General features: G+C 35.5%; 1 pseudogene across 1 annotated transcript in view; it reads left to right on the forward strand.

Moving 5' to 3' along the window:
* Positions 1-10926: 10926 nt before the first annotated feature.
* Positions 10927-17209, forward strand: part of LOC308279058 (parathyroid hormone/parathyroid hormone-related peptide receptor-like) — a 91905-nt pseudogene continuing 85622 nt past the window's right edge. Inside the window, exons 1-2 of the transcript in view lie at positions 10927-10968; positions 12209-12215. The product of the transcript in view is annotated as a parathyroid hormone/parathyroid hormone-related peptide receptor-like (transcript). The remainder of the gene's footprint in view (positions 10969-12208; positions 12216-17209) is intronic.

Below are 17209 nucleotides of genomic sequence, written 5' to 3' on the forward strand. Positions count from 1 at the left end.
GGAGGATCACACAGGTTTGAGGCCAGTCTCAGCTACTTAGTGAGGCTCTCAGCAATTTAGTGAGACCCTATTTCCAAATAAAATATAATAAAATAGGTCTGGGAGTATGGCCCAGAGGTAGAAAGCCTCTGGGCTCCACCCCCAGTACCACACACACACACACACACACACACACACACACACACACACAAAAATTAGAAAGTGGAACTCTTGTTTTCTAATTATTCAGTTTGAAGTCATGTTTAATGTTTTTATGCACATGTGGAAAATCAAAATCATAAGTTTTTTAGAATTGTTGTAATCAGAGAATTTATTAGGAATCCCAAGACAAATATAAAAAATTATATTCTTGTTCTGTCAGAACTAAACCTCGTTGAATATATACAAATCAATGCCATAGATATTTCTAGAGTTCTAAGATGTGCCAGAAACAGGTAGGTACCAAAAACAACAGAATATTTGCACTCAAAGAGCACTGAACTTGTGGAAAAACACAGGAAACAGACAATTTCAGTTTACTATGATAGTGTTCCTAGGCACAGAATTCACAAGTGCCAAACTGTGGAACCAGCCAAGATGTCCATCAACAGATGAATGCATTACAAAACTAGGGGATATGTACACAATGGAATTTTACTTAGCCATTAAGAAGAACAAAATTATGTCATTTGTGGGGACATGAATGTAACTGGAGAATATTGTGCTAAGTGAGATTAGTCAGTCACAAAAAGTAAAAAATTGAAAGTTCTCCCTAATATGCAGAAGCTCGGGAGAAAAAGAATCATAGGAGGAACTCTAGACAAAGAAGGAGAAACCATATATGAGAAAATAAGATGGCCTAACTAAGGGGAAGGGGGTGGAGGAAAATATCCTAGCATACATGACATACATTAATAAATATATCAAAGTCAGTAAGCTAAACCTGAGAAAGAGGAAGGGGGAGGGAATGGGGTGAGAATTGGGGAAGGGCTAAATGAGTAATGCGTGCATATATGCCTCTAACATTTTGTATCCCATTAAGATGTATGACTACAATGCACCAATAAAAAATTTTTAAAAAATTGAGTGAATGTGTGTTTGAATAGAATAAGAGGCCCTTAACCCAAATTATCTGAGTAAGGGAAGACATCTAATAGAAAGGGACATCTGTATTACATTGTACTGCATTGCATTATTTTTTCCAGTTTCAAATTTATTCATGCAATGAATATTTTTAAAAATGTATACTTAAATGTGATACATGTTTTCATTGCTTAAAAAGTTAAAAACTTTACATATACTATTATTATTATTATTATTATTATTATTGTTGTTGTTGTTGTTGTTATTATTATTATATACTTTTTGGTACTCAGAAATGACCCCAGGTACATTTTACATCTGAGCTACACTTTCAGGCCTTTTTTTTAAATTTAAAAACAGGACCCCTAGAGCTGGGCGTGGTGGTGCACACTTGTAATACCAGCATTGGAAAGGCAGGAACTGAGAATTGCAGTTCACTGACAGCCTCAGCTAATTTGCGAGGCCCTTTGCAACTCAGTAAGAAGGCCTGGAGTGGAGCTTGTATGTAGAATGCCCCTTGGCTCCATCCCCAGTATGGCAAAAAGAAAAAGAAAAAAAAATATCAGAGCCTCTATAGGTTGCTGAGAATCTCACTACTTGCTAAGGCATCCTTGAACCTCTGATCCTCTTGTCTCAGCTTCTCAAGTACTGAGACCACAGGTATATACAATCATGACAAGCTATTTTTTTAAAAATTTGAAATAGGGTTATGCTTAGTTGGTCAGGTTCTTGCTAAGTTGCTGAGGCCGGCCTTGATACCTATACTCCTGTCTCAGCCTCCCAAGTACTAGTATTACTATGAATGTGCTACCATGTCCAGCTGCCTAAAACACATATATATCTAGGCATGGTAGCACATGCATGCAATCTCAGTACTTGAGAGGCTGAGAAAAGAGAACCACTGGTTTGATTTCATTAAGGGCTTCACTTCAGCTTTTCATGTACCTCTGTCTTTGAAGATTTTTAGAATACCTACATGCTTATTTACATTATTTTCTTGTTTTTTAAAATAAAACCAGCTCTTACTGCTATTGATTCCTTAACTTTTGTGTTCCATGTTTTATATCCGTTCATTCATGTGTTGAATATTCCTTCTGGTCATGTTGAATTTACTTTCTTCTCTTTGCATTTTTAGATGCAAATTTTTTTTATTTGACTTTTCATATTTTTAATGTAGATATTATCATTAGTAGATTCCTGTCTTAGTACTGTTTTGATTCCATTCCAAAGACTTTAGTATGTTGTGTTCCAATTTTTATCTTAATATACCTTTTAATTTTCCTTTTTTATATACTTTTATTGTGATGTCTCCTATGGCATTCTTATTGCTGGGAAAGGGTATGGGTATTCTAGGTCTTTATTTCTCCATATAAAATTGAAGACTTATTTTTCTAGCTCTGTGAAGAATGACATTGACATTTTGATAGGGATTTCATTGACTCTGAAGATCACTTTTAGTAGAATGGCCAATTTGATATTTGTTCTGCCTATATAAGAGCATGGGAGATCTTTCCATCTTCTAATATTTTCTTCAATATATTTTAGTGTTTTATAATTTTCATTTTGGAGGTATTTTACCTCTTTGGTTAGATATATTCCTAGGTAATTTATTGTTTTTGAGATTACTGCTAAAAATCATTTTCTGGATTTCTTCTTAGTATATTTCTGGTTGGCATATAAAAATATATACTGATTTTTTGGAATGTTATTGTATCCTACATTTCTGAATTTGTTACTTAGCTTTAGAAGCCTTTTGGTTGAGTTTTTCTTGTCATCTAAATATAGGATCATATCATATACACAAAGAGGTCATTTCAGTTCTTCTTTTCCTATTTAATTCCTTTGATGTACTTCTCTTGTTTTATGGACCTAGAAAGAGTCTTGAGTATTGTACTGAAAATGAGTGGTGATAGTGTGGATCCTTGTCTTGTTCCCCATTTTAAAGAATATTCTCATAATTTTTCCCCATTGAATATGATGTTGGCTTTGATTTTATTTTATATTGTCTTAATGATGTTAAAGTAAGTTAAGTTTCTTCTATTACAATTTTCTGCAATGTGTTTTTAACAGGAATGGATGCTGGATTTTGTCAAATGTTCTTTCACCATCTTTTGAGATAATTATGTGATTTTTATTCTTAGTTATATTTACATAGCGAATGACATTGATTTGCATATATTGAACAAGCTTTGAATTACTGAAATGAAATTAGTTTGGTCATGGTGGATTTTTTATATGGTTTTGAATACATATCATTATAATTTTGCTTAGAATTTTTTTTGGTGGTACTGGAGTTCCTGGAAACCCTTCTAACTCCAGGCTACACTCCCAGACCTATTTTTATACTTTTTATTTTTTTTGGAAACAGGGTCACTTAAGCCAGTGTAGCTGGTTTCGAACCTGTGAGATCCTCCTGTCTCTACCTCCAAAGTGCGGGGATTACAAGTGTGCGCCACCACGCCTGGCTGCTTAGAATATTTTTGATAAGCATCTATGTTTATCAAGGATATTGATTTGTAATTTTCTTTGCTTGAGGAATCTTTATTAAATTTTGATATTTAGGTGATGCTAGCATATAGAAGGATTGTAGAATGAATCCCTTCCTCAATTTCATGTAATAGCAAGATAAGTATTGAGTTTATTTTCAGTGACTGTTTCATAAAATTCACCTGGTTATCTGTCTGGACTTGTACTTTCCTTTGTCGGAGGGCTTTTTATTGCTGTTGTTCTCTCTTTGCTTTGATTACTCAGTTTAGATTTTGTAAATCTACTTGGTTCAGTTTAAGTATGTTGTATGTGTCTAGAAATCTGTTGATTTCTTCTATATTTTCTAGCTTATTACAGTATAAATTTTCAAAATAGTTTTTGATGGTCCTCTGGATTTACTAATTCTAACTATAACCTTAGCCATAACCTATAACCCTAACCATAACCATAACCATAACTCTAAGAGAAGGATTCCTCCTTTTTGAGTTCTGGTTTTAACAGTTTGGGTAGATTCTTTTTCTGTTTTGGTCAGAGTGGCTAAAGGTTTATCAATATTGTTTATCTTTTCAAAGGACCAGTTTTTTTTTTTTTTTTTTAAGGGTCTGGGGATAGAATCAAGGGACATTTGACCTCCGAGCTACACCCCCTGCCCTATTTTTTATTTGTTATTTTGAAACCGGATCTCACTGAGTTGCAGAGGGCCTCACTAAGTAGCTGAGGCTATCCGTGAACTGCGATCCTCCAGTCTTAGCCTCCCGAATGCTGGAATTACAAGTGTGCACCACCACTCCCAGTTAAGGACCAGCTTTTTGCTCTTTTTTGTGGTACTGGGGTTCTTGGAAGCCCTTCTAGCTCCAGGCTACACTCCCAGATCTATTTTATATTTTAATTTGGAAACAGGGTCTCTTAAGCCAGAGAGGCTGGCTTAGAACCTGTGCGATCCTCCTGTCTCTGCCTCCAAAGCACGATGATTACAAGCATGCACCCCCAATCCCGGACCTTTTTGCTCTTTTAACTTTTGTATTTTTTTGTTGTTTCTATTCATTTCACTGATTTCTGCTTCGATTTTAATTATATTTTGCCTTCTACTGGTTTTAAGATTAGCCTGTTTCTATTTTTATTTGGTGACTTTGTTTCTCTTATGTTGGCAAACAATACTATAAGTTTTTCTCTTAAGACCACCTTCAAAGTTTCCTAGATTTTGGTAAGTTATGTCAATTTTAAAATTAAGTTTTAGAAATTTTTAAAATTTGTTCTCTTATTTCTTTTATAAGCCAGTCCTCATTCAAAAGTATATCAGTCTCCATGTATTTATGTATTTCTTTCTCCTGAGGTTAATTTCTACTTTTATTTCATTATGTTTTTAAAAGATGCAACGAGTTATGTCACAATTTTTGAATTTGCTAGTACTTGCTTTTTTGGACAAGTATATAGTCTATTTCAGAAAAACTTCCATGAACATCTAAAAAGAATGTGTATTTAGCTACTTTTGGTTAGAATATTATATATGTATCTATTAGGTCCATTGTTTTATATTGTTCTTTAGGCTTGAAGAATTTTTATGGATCTTTTGTCTGAGAGATTGATCTAGTGGTGTGAGTGGTTTGTGGAAGTCTCACAATATTACTGTATTGGGATATATTTGAGACCAAATGTCCCAAAGAGTTTGTTTTATAAAGTAGGTGCTTTCCCATTTGTGGCATAAACATTTACTATCATTACATGTTCTTGTTGGATTGTTCCTTTTACTAGTAAGTAGTGGCCTGCTTTGTCTCTGATAAGGTTTGAATTAAAGTTTACTTTGTTGGATTTGTACATTGCTCCCCCTGTTTGTTTTCAGCCTTTATTTGCATAGTATAAGTTTTTATATCCCTTTGTCTTTAGCTTATGAATATCTTTGCCTGTAAAGTGAGTTTCTTGAAATTAGTTTATAGCTGGATTATGTTCTTTAATCCACATTGCTAATGTATGCCGTTTAAATGGGGAGTTCAGACCTTTGATATTCAGTGTTATTAGTGAAAATGATTTTTGTTTCATGCCATTTTGAGTTATATTCTCTGTTTGATATAATTTTATTTCTCCTTTGATTAGTTGCCCATCTGGTGCAATTCACCATTTCTCTGGTTTTGATATCTGCTTCTTTTTATCCCTTTTTAGTTAAGTATTTTCTTGTTGCCTGCTTGGTAATAATGAGTTATTTTAATTTCTGCTTTACTTGAAAAGTTTTTATTTTTCACTAAATTTTGAATAATATTTTTGTTTGATATAGCAGTTGTGGTTGTACTGAAGTAGTTTTCTTCTGGAGTTTAGAGTATATCATACCAATCCCTCCTGTCTTTCATAATTGGTTTGAGAATTCTAAAGTGATTGTTATTGTTTCGCCCGACTGTCACCCATTATTTTGTTTTTGATGCATTTAATATTCATTCATTGGCCTCTATAGTAGTGATTTTATTACTGTGCGGTGGGGAGAAGTTCTTCTTTAATCTTGTCTTATTGATGCCCTGAGTGCCTCTTGTAAGGGAATCTCCAATTCTTTTTCTATGTTTGGGTAATTCTATGATGTTATTTCTCTGAAGGGGTTTCTAATGCATTTGGTTTGTGATTCTAGACCGTCTTCAATGCCTATTATCCATTAGTTAGGCCATTTCTTATTATCTCATATTTCTTGGATGTTTTGTCTTGTCATCATATTGTCTTCCTCATACAGCTGACTCTGTGGTCAATTTTGAATGAACTGTCTCCCAAGAATTACTCTATTTTCTATGTTGTATAGTTTACCCAAAGTGGTTTCTATTGAGGTTTTTAATTCATTTATTGACTTCTTAATTTTGGTCAAAGATTCTCTTTCTTACTTAGAGTCTCAATTTCTCCATGTTTTTTTTTTTCATTTCCTATACACTTTTCCTGTGGACCCTAGGTCATACCTGCACAAGTATCCCTAGGGATTGTCTGGTAATTCACATATCTGTCATGTCCAAATGTAGCTCCCTCCACCATCATGGTTGGTTTGCCAAATTACAGACTCCATGGGTTCATTAACTGCCACAGAAGTACCTTAGTCATGCAAACGTCTCACCCTCAGATGGTGCTGCTTGGGTCCCTGCAGGAAATCTGCAGTCATCAACGTTCACTGGATGGTTGGTCTGTAAATTCACAGTAGTGTTGATGAGGCAAGTTATAGACTCTGCATTCTCTGAAAGAAAATCCTATAATTTCATGGTTCTAGTTTGGCTGCAATCATAGGCATTTGCAGTGTTGTTTGGCTGAAAGGTCTGGGGAGTTGCAATTTTTAGTTATTCAAGTGTGGAAAGAAGTTTGATAATTCTTGGCAATCATTGGTTTAACAAGGTTCTGCTTTTTCTTTGCTGGAGTTGATCTCTGAGAGCCACCATGTCCTGGCAGCACCAGCCCAGGCATAGGCTCTCCATTCACCAGATGAGATTAATGAGCCTCTTCAGTCCTCTTTTATTTGTGCTGCACTAATTTCACTATGTTTCTATTGTCTTTCTTCTACTGAGTTCTGATTACTTTCTTATCTCACCAAAAAGCAGTCCTCCTGCTGACTGAGTTCTGAGTCTTTGGAAAACCAAAATACTGTTCTTCTTTATTCTACCATCTTTAATCAATTACTTTTCCTTTTGATTATTTATTTGATTACATAAATTGTTTAGAAACATGCTATTTAATTTACCAAATATTTGTAAAGTTTATAGTATTCCTTCTAGTATCAAGTTGTAGTGCTGAGGGTGGAACGAAGAGCCTGAGGCCTGCTAGAGAAAAGCTTATGTGCTTTTATGTTGAGCAACACTCAACACTGAGCAACACCCCCAACTCTTCATTCAGTTTTTTTCACCAGCAGCACTGTAGTTATCATGCACTCATGAATACAGTAATTCCCACTGAAAACATAGATATTTACTATACAAATCAGACCTAACATAAATATAGTTTGCAGAGATAAAGTCAGAGATTCTGAGAATTTTCCCAAGAATGATGGTCTAAATCAGTTACCACATTGGTGGTTGTGGGAAAATCCCAACTGAGCAAGTATACTTTATGTGGAGCTGATGCAGGAATCAATGGAATCTACCCCTATGAGAACAGGAAAGACAAATGATTTTGAAGACAGTTTTGATTGGCTGGAAGCAGGTATCCAAACAGCCTGTATGTTTTGTCTCCTTGCATGGTGATTTTGAAATATCATTAATACTTTCTTTATTTTTGTATTTTAATTATAATTCATGCTTATACTATAAATGAGTTCTTTTTTGTTATTGTGGTACTGTGGCTAGAAGCCAGGGGTGTTCTAATCCCCACTGCTATTTTATTTTTTATTTTGAAACAGAGTCTCATTAAATTGCTAAGGATGGCCTCAAATCTACCATCCTCCTTTATCTGCATGTTGTGCTTTAAAACATGTGCAGGAAGCAGAAAGTTTTGGCACACACCATTAATCTCAGTACTTGGGAGGCTCAGGTAAGAGAATTGCAGGTTCATTACCAGTATACACAATTTAGCAAACCCTCAGAAACTTAATGGGAATCTATTTCAAAGGAAAAATAAGATAGATTTGGGGATCAGAGACAGAATATCCCTAAGTTCAATCCCAAAGGCAGAGACAGAATGTCCCTGAGTTAAAAACAAGTTGTGTAGTTGAACATTAGGTAAAGAACAGAGACGAGGACTGACACAGTGGCTCACACCTGTAATATCAGTACTTGGAAAGCTGAGACAGGAGAAAAATGGGTTTGAAGCCTGCAGTAGCGATTTGGTGAAACGTTCTCTCAAATTAAAAACAAAAATTTAAAGGGATATGGGTATAACTCAATGGCACAGATCACCTTGGTTCAATATTCAGTACCACAAAAACATATGATCAAACAAGGGGTTATAGGCATTTACCCATATAACTATGAAACTGGAGATTAAAACAAACTTGATTTTTATCATTAATGACAGGTTAGTTTTAGGGAATAGTCCTAAGCTACAGACTATTTTTAATATATATGTTTTTCTTTTCACTCACTAGTTTATAGAGGCTTCTGGACAATCTTTATTATATTAGGTGTTGGTTCTGGTCTGGCTGGAGGATTTTTGCTGGTGTGTGGTATGCCCTTTGCCAGTTCTGGGTGTTACAAAGTTGGAGGTGGCTTCCTGATGATATCAGGTATGTTGTTATTTCATCTTATAGGGACAAAATAGTATCTAGAAAGACTTGTGTGTTTATGTTCACCTGCACACAGGTGACTGTGTCTGAAAAGAAACTGTACTGATAAGAAATATATTGATAATAGAAACAGTACTGATAAGAAATGTAATGTAAGTTAATGAGTGCTGGTGAGTTGGATATGTTCCTTTGATATAAACTTTGTATAAACATTTGTTTCCTTATCTTACATACATGAAATTTTCCCTTAGTGGTTTTATAGACAGATGTTTAACAACTTATATATTTATTTCTAAAATCTTCGTGTTTTTTTTCTCCCTCTAATTGGTTAGGTTCCAGAAATAAACATTAGAATCCTTCCGTTTTTTAATTGGCAACAATATTCAGTATGTAAAAATTATATTTTATGTTGACTTTACTCTGGGTAAAAACATAATTTGTTGAAAAGAAAAAGTACCATAAAAAAACAAAATACCTAGTGCATATTGACTCCTGTATAGCTGGATTTACTCTACTATAGGCTTTTAATACAAAATTAAACTATAAGATACTTTGATGATACAGGTAAAAAAAGCAAGACTGTTTTACTTACAAAACAAATTAAAATTAAACTTTCCCCCAGTTTTAGATAAAAGTCCTCCTAAAATGTTAGTTAGTATTTGCTTTTAAACTAAATTTACCTTTAAGTTTTATTGGTGAAACTGTGCTATTTATTTATTTTTATTGGTGCGTTGTAGTCATACATCTTAATGAGGTACAAGATGGTAGAGTCATACATGCACACATCACTCATTTAGCCCTTCCTCAATTCCCACCCCATTCCCTCCCCCTCCCTCCTTCTCATGTTTGGTTTAGTGATTGACTTTGATATGTTTGTAAATGTACATTATGTACATTAGAGTATTTTATTTTTAACCAGCATTATATTTTATTTGTAAAGGAAATAGGAAAAGAAAAGGCCATTCATAAACACAATCTAAAATAGCCAATAACATATTGGTGTATTTCTATCAAATATTTTCCTATATACACATTTATTTCGCTACAAATTTGGGGAAAATAACATATTAATGTATGTCTTAAAATTAAATTTTAGTGTCTAATATCATTATTAATATTTATAACATGATGTTTAATAACTGTATGGTTTTCTACCATTTATTCCTACAATAATTTATTTTACCATTGCCTTACTGTTAGGAGTTCAATGTTTTTTCATTTTTTCCTATTATAAATGCCACAGCTGATGCAGTGGCACATACCTGGAATTTAAGTACTTGAGAGGCTGAGACAGGATAGCAGATTTGAAGCTTGCCTCAGCAATTTAGTGAGACCCTTTCTTAAGATAAAAAAAATAAGCAGGGCATGGTGGTGCACTCTTGTAATTCCAGCATTCCGGAGGCTGAGACTGGAGGATCATGGTTCGCGGACAGCCTCATCTACTTAGCAATGCACTCTGCAACTCACTGAGACCCTGCTTCAAAATAAAGAATAAAAAATAGGTCAGGGGGTGTAGCTTGGAAGTCAAATGCCCTTGGGTTCCATCCCTAAACCCACACAGAAAAAAAAGATAAAAAATAGAAATTCTGGGAAGATGGTGACCGCAGCAACAATAGCTGGCAGCAGCCAAATAGGACAGGTATTCCTCTGAGAAACCCCAGACATCAGATTTTGGTTTAATATCTGATTGGGACAATATATAGAGACATTTATAGCTGTGACTTCCTAACTAAAATATAAAAAAAAGAAGAGATGGACGAAGATGGCAGAGACGACGGTGGCAGCGGCAGTGGCAGCCAGTATTCGGGAGAGGTAGATAAAAACAATCCAACCTGCCTTGAACTGTTGGAGAAACCCCCCCCCCCCGCCCAAAAAAAAGAAAGACTGCACCTGCTCCGCATGCTCAGGAACTCTGGACAACATACTATGTAAGAAAAATGTTGGGGCATGTCAGATGGAGCCCCGCATAGTCCGGTCGGCCAGCGCCTTGCGTCGGGGGAGCCAAGGGCGCTCCCAGCTGCCAAATCCTCTGTGCAGCGCTGGGGCTGGGTGAGCTATGAGCAGCAGAATCCGCTCTCTATGGTGAGCTGTGGGCCTTCGCTCTTGGCGGGGAGATAATACACATTGCTACTAAGTACTTGGGGCCCAACTCCTGCAAAAGACACATACTGTTTTCTTGTATTAAAAAGTATTGAAGAGGGAGGATGATGGCGGTGGATGCCGTAGCAGCTGCAGTGGCAGCGGTGATGGTTAGTAGCAGCCGAATAGGACATGCATCCCCCTGAGAAACCATGGACAACAGATTTTGATTTAATAGCGGAATGGGACAACACACAGAAACATCTCCAGTCATCACATCCCATCTGAAATATAGGAGAGAGCGCGGAAAATGGCGGAATTAGAGGCAAGATTGCAGCGTGGCGCCCGCCACTGCAAGAAAAGTGATTTTTGGAGGGATATCCCAGAAGAGATCAGAAAGCAGACTGCTCCTGTCACACATGCACAGGAATACTTAACAACAACATACTGTAGGGGAGACCAAGAAGGTGGAGGTGGTGGCTAGTATTCAGGAGAGGAAGACAGATCCAACTAAATCCACCTTGAATTTTTGAAGAAATCTCTCCAAAAGTAGACTGTTCCTGCCCCACGTGCTAAGGAACTCTGAACAAAAAACTATGTAAGAAAAAGTTTTGCAGAGACAGACCAAATTGGTGGTAGCAGCGGCAGCCAGTATTCAGGAGAGGCAGACAGATCCAATCCAATCCACTTTGAATTTTTGAAAAATATCTCCCCAAAAGTAGACTGCTCTTGCCACACATGTGCAGGAATTCTGGATAACATACTATGTAAGATAAATGTCTGGGACAAGTCGGAAGGAGCCCTGCCCATGTTGCTGGGCTGATTCCCTGCACTGGAGGTCCCTGGAGACCTCAGCTCATTGCCACTCCGCCCCTCTGCACTGCACTAGGGTTCAGCGTATGCTTGGAGCAGCAGATTCCACTCCCCATGGTGAGGCTGTGAGCCTCCACTTTCAGTGGGGAGATAAAATCCACTACTGCTAGGGAATTGGGCTCTCAGCCTCTGCAAGTGACATGTGCTGTTTTTTCCTACTAAAAAAAGTTATATATATATGGAGGAAACTAGGAACTTCTGTAAATGTCATGCCCACAGCAACAGTAAAGAACCTGTGGGTGGCAAGGCCAGGTCTGGAGCTAGCAAGGCCAGGTCCAGAGTCTGCCACATGGTGAGGCTGGGTCTGGAGCCAGCGGGCCGGGTCCGGAACCTGTTGCGTGGCAGGCCTGGAACTGGGGCCTGCTTCAGAGCAAAGGGCCAGTGGGTTTCTTCAACTGTGTGGCTAGGAAGCAATATTAGCTGCTGCTGCCTCACCTAATAGCTCAGCAGATTTCTCGATCCGAGTGACCTCTATTTAAAAAAAAATTGGTTGTGAATGGGTTATCCTGTCAAAGTTACTCATCTTCTGGCTTTCAGGTTTTCCGTAAGTAGGAATAAGTGTGGAGAAACAGAAGCTCTAATACATTGTTGGTGGGATTGCAAGTAGGTGCAACCACTTTGGAAACAACATAGAAGATCCTCAGAAGAAGGAAAAAATGAACTTACCATATGATCCAGCAAGACCACCTCTGGGTATCTACCAAAAAGAATGAAAACCAAAATACCAAACTAATGCATGAGCAACCATGTTCATAGCTGCACAGTTCACCATTGCCAAACTGTGGAACCAGCCAAGTTGTCCTTCAATGAATGAATGGATTTCAAAACTATGGGATATGTACACAGTGGAATTTTGCTCAGCCATAAGAGAGAACAAAATAATGGCATTTACAATGAAATGTCACAAGAAAATAAGAAATCACATGCTTTTCTTAATGTGCAAAATATTAGGGAGAAATGGGTAACAGGAGGAACTCTAGATGAAGAAAGGACCCTATAGAGGAGCAATGAAGGTGACATATCTGAGGAGATAAGACAGAGGACAAGGGAAACTCTTTAAAGTACATGATGTACTCAAACATATCAAAGTCAGTCAGGAAGCCAAGCATGGGTAGGTGGGAGGGGGAGGGAAAGGGTTAGGGATTGGGTAGGGGCTAATTGGGTGATGTGTGCATGTATATCTCCACAAGTTTTCTTTTTTCCCCATTGAGATGTATGACTACAATGCACCAATAAAAAATTATTTACAAAGATAAAAAATAGAGCTTGGGGTTTGGATTGGAGGAACAATGACCCTGTGATTAACTCCAAGTATCAAAAAAATAAATGCTACAATAAATATTCTGTATATTATTTTATGTGACAAGTGCTTATAAAACACTATGTTTATGGCACCATGTAAGCCATGGGTAAATATTGATGAACAATTTAGGCAAGTTGTTGCAACATGGAATTTAAAATCTAATAATGAGATATACAAAAATAAGTAGATGAACAAGTATATAATTCAAATTTATAGTTTTATAAAGAGAAAATAAAAATTTAGGTAATGAAGAAGTGGTTGTAGGGATTACTTTAAATTAGGTGGTTACGAAATGCATATATGAGGAGGTAATATTTACACTTATATCTTAATGTTGAGAAGGACCCAGATGTGGGAACAATATGTGTGTGTTTCTGTATGTGTGTGAATTTGGAGAAGGAGTTGAAACATATTGGTTAGTGTGTGAAGAGTATCATAATGAAAAACAGTTATGTGAAGACCTTAAGTTGGTAAAGAGTTTATGGATTTGACAATTCAAAAAGAAATTCAGCATGGCTAGTCCTTAGGTATATGTGGGGAAAGTAGCATGAAATAGGATTTGTACAGGTCATATCCAGGATTTTGTAGGTTTCTTTTGTTTCATAAAAACTATAAAACAGTTTTAATTACAATAAGAGCATAATTTGCTTTACATTGTGAAATTATCATTACTGTTGCCTTGTGCTAAAATGGTTAAACAGGCAAGGAAACCATGAGAGTGGTTTAATTTTTATTATTTTTAGTATATTTTTATTGGTGCATTGTTGGAGTTTAGGTGTAAGGTTATATTTGGTTGGATTAGAAATAATGTCAATAGAGAAGTAGGTAGTTTTAAAATATATGTACATATATGTGAGCATTATTCCATATTGATTTATACATGTAGTAGAAAAAAATAGGACTATAGGACTTGTGATACATAAAGAAGATGAGGGTAGAAGAATCATGAAAAGATATAAAGTTTTATATATATTATTCATTATTTTACAGTGAGAAACTAGTGAACCTGAGCATGGTGGCTCATGCCCTGTAATCCCAGTGCTTGGGATATTGAGACAAGAGGATCACAGGTTTGAGGTCAATCTCAACAGTTTAACAGTATCCTCAGAAACTTAGTTAAACCTGTTTTAAAAACAAAAAAAAATATGGGTGTAGCTCCAAGTTAGAATAGCTTTGTTTTTAATCCCAGTATCAAAAATACTATCCCCAAAACCCAAAAGATCAGTGTAAATGTTAAGACTCTTTCAATGTATTGTCAAATCATTCCATCAAACATATGTGCTAATTTGTTTTTTCACAATAAATGTATCAAATTTCCCAAATATCTGAATTTAACACTTTAGTCTAGATTAAGTCTTCAAAATTAAATGTGGTTTGTACATATATATGTATGTGAATTCATCTATAATTGCTGTATGGTAATTACTTTGTTAAGAAAATATTCTTTTTTCTCGATGCATTTGCAGAATCTTGGGTATTTATGAAGTTTCAGAGGGAAACTTACTTCCTTTCATGGAGTCTTATCTCCCCAATAAGATTTTAAGTTTATTTGGGATAAAAGACTGGTGTAATGTTTTATCTGGTATATAAAATTCTGAGTTCAAATAATACTTGATAATTGATTATTTTTGTTGAAATTTGGCTTCTCTGAATTCAGATTCATGATTTATATTATGACATTTATCCTATGAAGTGATAAACATACCATTTGAAATATATTGGTGCCTGCTCTTAAAGGCTCTTATCTAGAGAAGTTCTGGTGCTTTGTTATATATAGTAAATTATACAAAATTATAGTTAATTATATTACTAACCACATTAATATAATAACAATAATAGTAAATAAATGAGACATGATGGAAAAGACTTTGCAAGAAGTCACCTTAGCCCATGAACTATATTCTTTTTTAAAATTTTTATCAGTGCATTGTAGTCATACATCTTAATGTAGTACAAGGTGTTAAAGACATACATATACACATCACTCAATTAGCCCTTACCCAATTCCCACCCCATTTCCTCCCCTTCCCTTCTTCTCATGTTTGGCTTAGTGAATGACATTGATATGTTTATTAAAGTACATCATGTGCATTAGAGAATTTCCCTCTTCCCTTCCCCCATCCCCTCAGTTAGGTCACCTTATTTGTTCATCTATTGTATCTCCTTCTTCATTTAGAATTCCTCCTGTGACCCATTTTCACCCTAGCTTTCACATATTAGGGAGAGCATCTGATTTCTTATTTTTTATGACTGACTAATCTCACTATTCTCAATCAAATGTGATTTATTTATTTATTTATTTATTTATTTATTTATTTTTGGTGGTACTGGGGTTCCTGGAAGCCCTTCTACCTCCGGGCTACACTCCCAGAACTATTTTTGCATTTTTATTTGGAAACAGGGTCTCCTAAGCCAGCACGCGCGGCTGGCTTCGAACCTGCGCGATCCTCCTGTCTCTGCCTCCCAAGCGCGGGGATTACAAGCGTGCGCCACCACGCCCGGCCAAATGTGATTTAAAATAAAAATAAGACAGCCTATATTTTCTTTCCAGAAGTACTAAAACACAATTGAAAAAAAGCTGGAGTTATTTCAAAATTTGCTTTGGCATTTTACGTAAAACACTATGGTCATGAGACAGAGATTTCTCTGCATGTACTATTAACTTTGGAACACTTTTGTACATTTAAATTCAACAGTGTTTTTCAGAAAAAATATTTTTATTCTTTTTATTTCATAGGTTCAGTGCCACTTCCAAAGGCCCAAGAACTAATGAGTCTTGAAGTAAAACTCACTATTCACCTTGAATTAAATTCCCAATATGATATCAATTTATAGCAGAAATGAGACTGGGTAAACTAAGGTTAGCATGTCTAAAGAGGGACTCGGAAAAGGTTGACTTATTTTTCTCCTACAGATAAACTAAGAACATTAATTTTAAAAGATATAGGTGTGGTGGGTAACTTTTTTCAAACAAACACCTGATTTGGCTGAAATTGTCAATATTATAACTGAGATAAATGTCTGCAATTTTTTGACACTTAATTTTAGGTATTTTGCTTTGAAGGATTGTATCCCATTCTTCATTTCACAGGTTTTTCACAGTTCTGGGATACCAACTCATCTTCTATTTTCTTTAAAGTGACTTTGGCATAGGGGATGAGAATTATTAACACAAAAATTAGTATTAACTTTATTTCGGTATTAATCATGCCTTCAAGTTGACCAAAATGGTGAAAATGGCAATAAGACCATGAATATAAGTAGGTAGGTAGGTTGCATTAACTAGAAAGCTAGCTAGCCATATAAATAATTGTTAGAAAGGTGGTAGTTTTCTAAGTCTGCAATGTTTCAGGGGAAAATACAAGCTTATTAAATCAATTTTCAGGCTCTCAACATAACAATTTTATAAAAGAAATATCTGATTTGTAGATATATTTGCAAAAATAATAGAACAAAATTAAAGTAAAATATACCCTAAATCTAAGCAAGGGGTCACAATTGCTGTTTTCTGGCCATAATAATAAGTCACTGTATAATTATAGTACCTATACAAAAATTTTCTTGTATTTGATACAAATTGTCCATAGGAACAATGTATGAGGGAATGCTGAAGGTCATTTTACATTTTATTATCATTAATATCTATTAGAGGCAACATGTTTCAAGAGAGAATCGGTATCTAATAGCCAATCATTGGTATTCGTATCATTAGCAAAGTCTGTGAAATGAATTTAGTTTCCTAGGAGAAATGCAATTCTGTTCTTCTATAGATATGTTCATTTCTTTCTTTAAAAGATAAGATACTATATTATGTGAGCCAAGACTAAGTTGAATTCATGCTAAAACCACATTAATTTAAACTAATTTGGGAGAAATAGAGGCATGAATGACAGAATGTTTTAAAAAGAAATAGTTTTACACACATTAATGGGACAATATAGCATTGCCAAGGAGGAAATCAGCTTTAATGAATAGACAAACATGTAATTGGAATGCCAGTTATTTGTCAGAAAATGTGGGCTTAAGTAACTGTATTCTCTTAAGGAGGTTAATGATGCTTTAATACACAATGAAGTTTGCTTAATGAGGCCTTTTTTACATGTGCACCATAGGAAAACAACTATCCTCTCATTGTTTTTCTCTTGGTGACCAATGTCACTGACACTTGCTTTTGAATTCAATTCTTCTTATTAATCTATTTTCTTGGACTTAATACTTTTATAGCATCTTGCTAT

This window comes from Muscardinus avellanarius (assembly GCF_963383645.1).
Source record: "Muscardinus avellanarius genome assembly, chromosome: X".
Lineage (NCBI taxonomy): Eukaryota > Metazoa > Chordata > Mammalia > Rodentia > Gliridae > Muscardinus > Muscardinus avellanarius.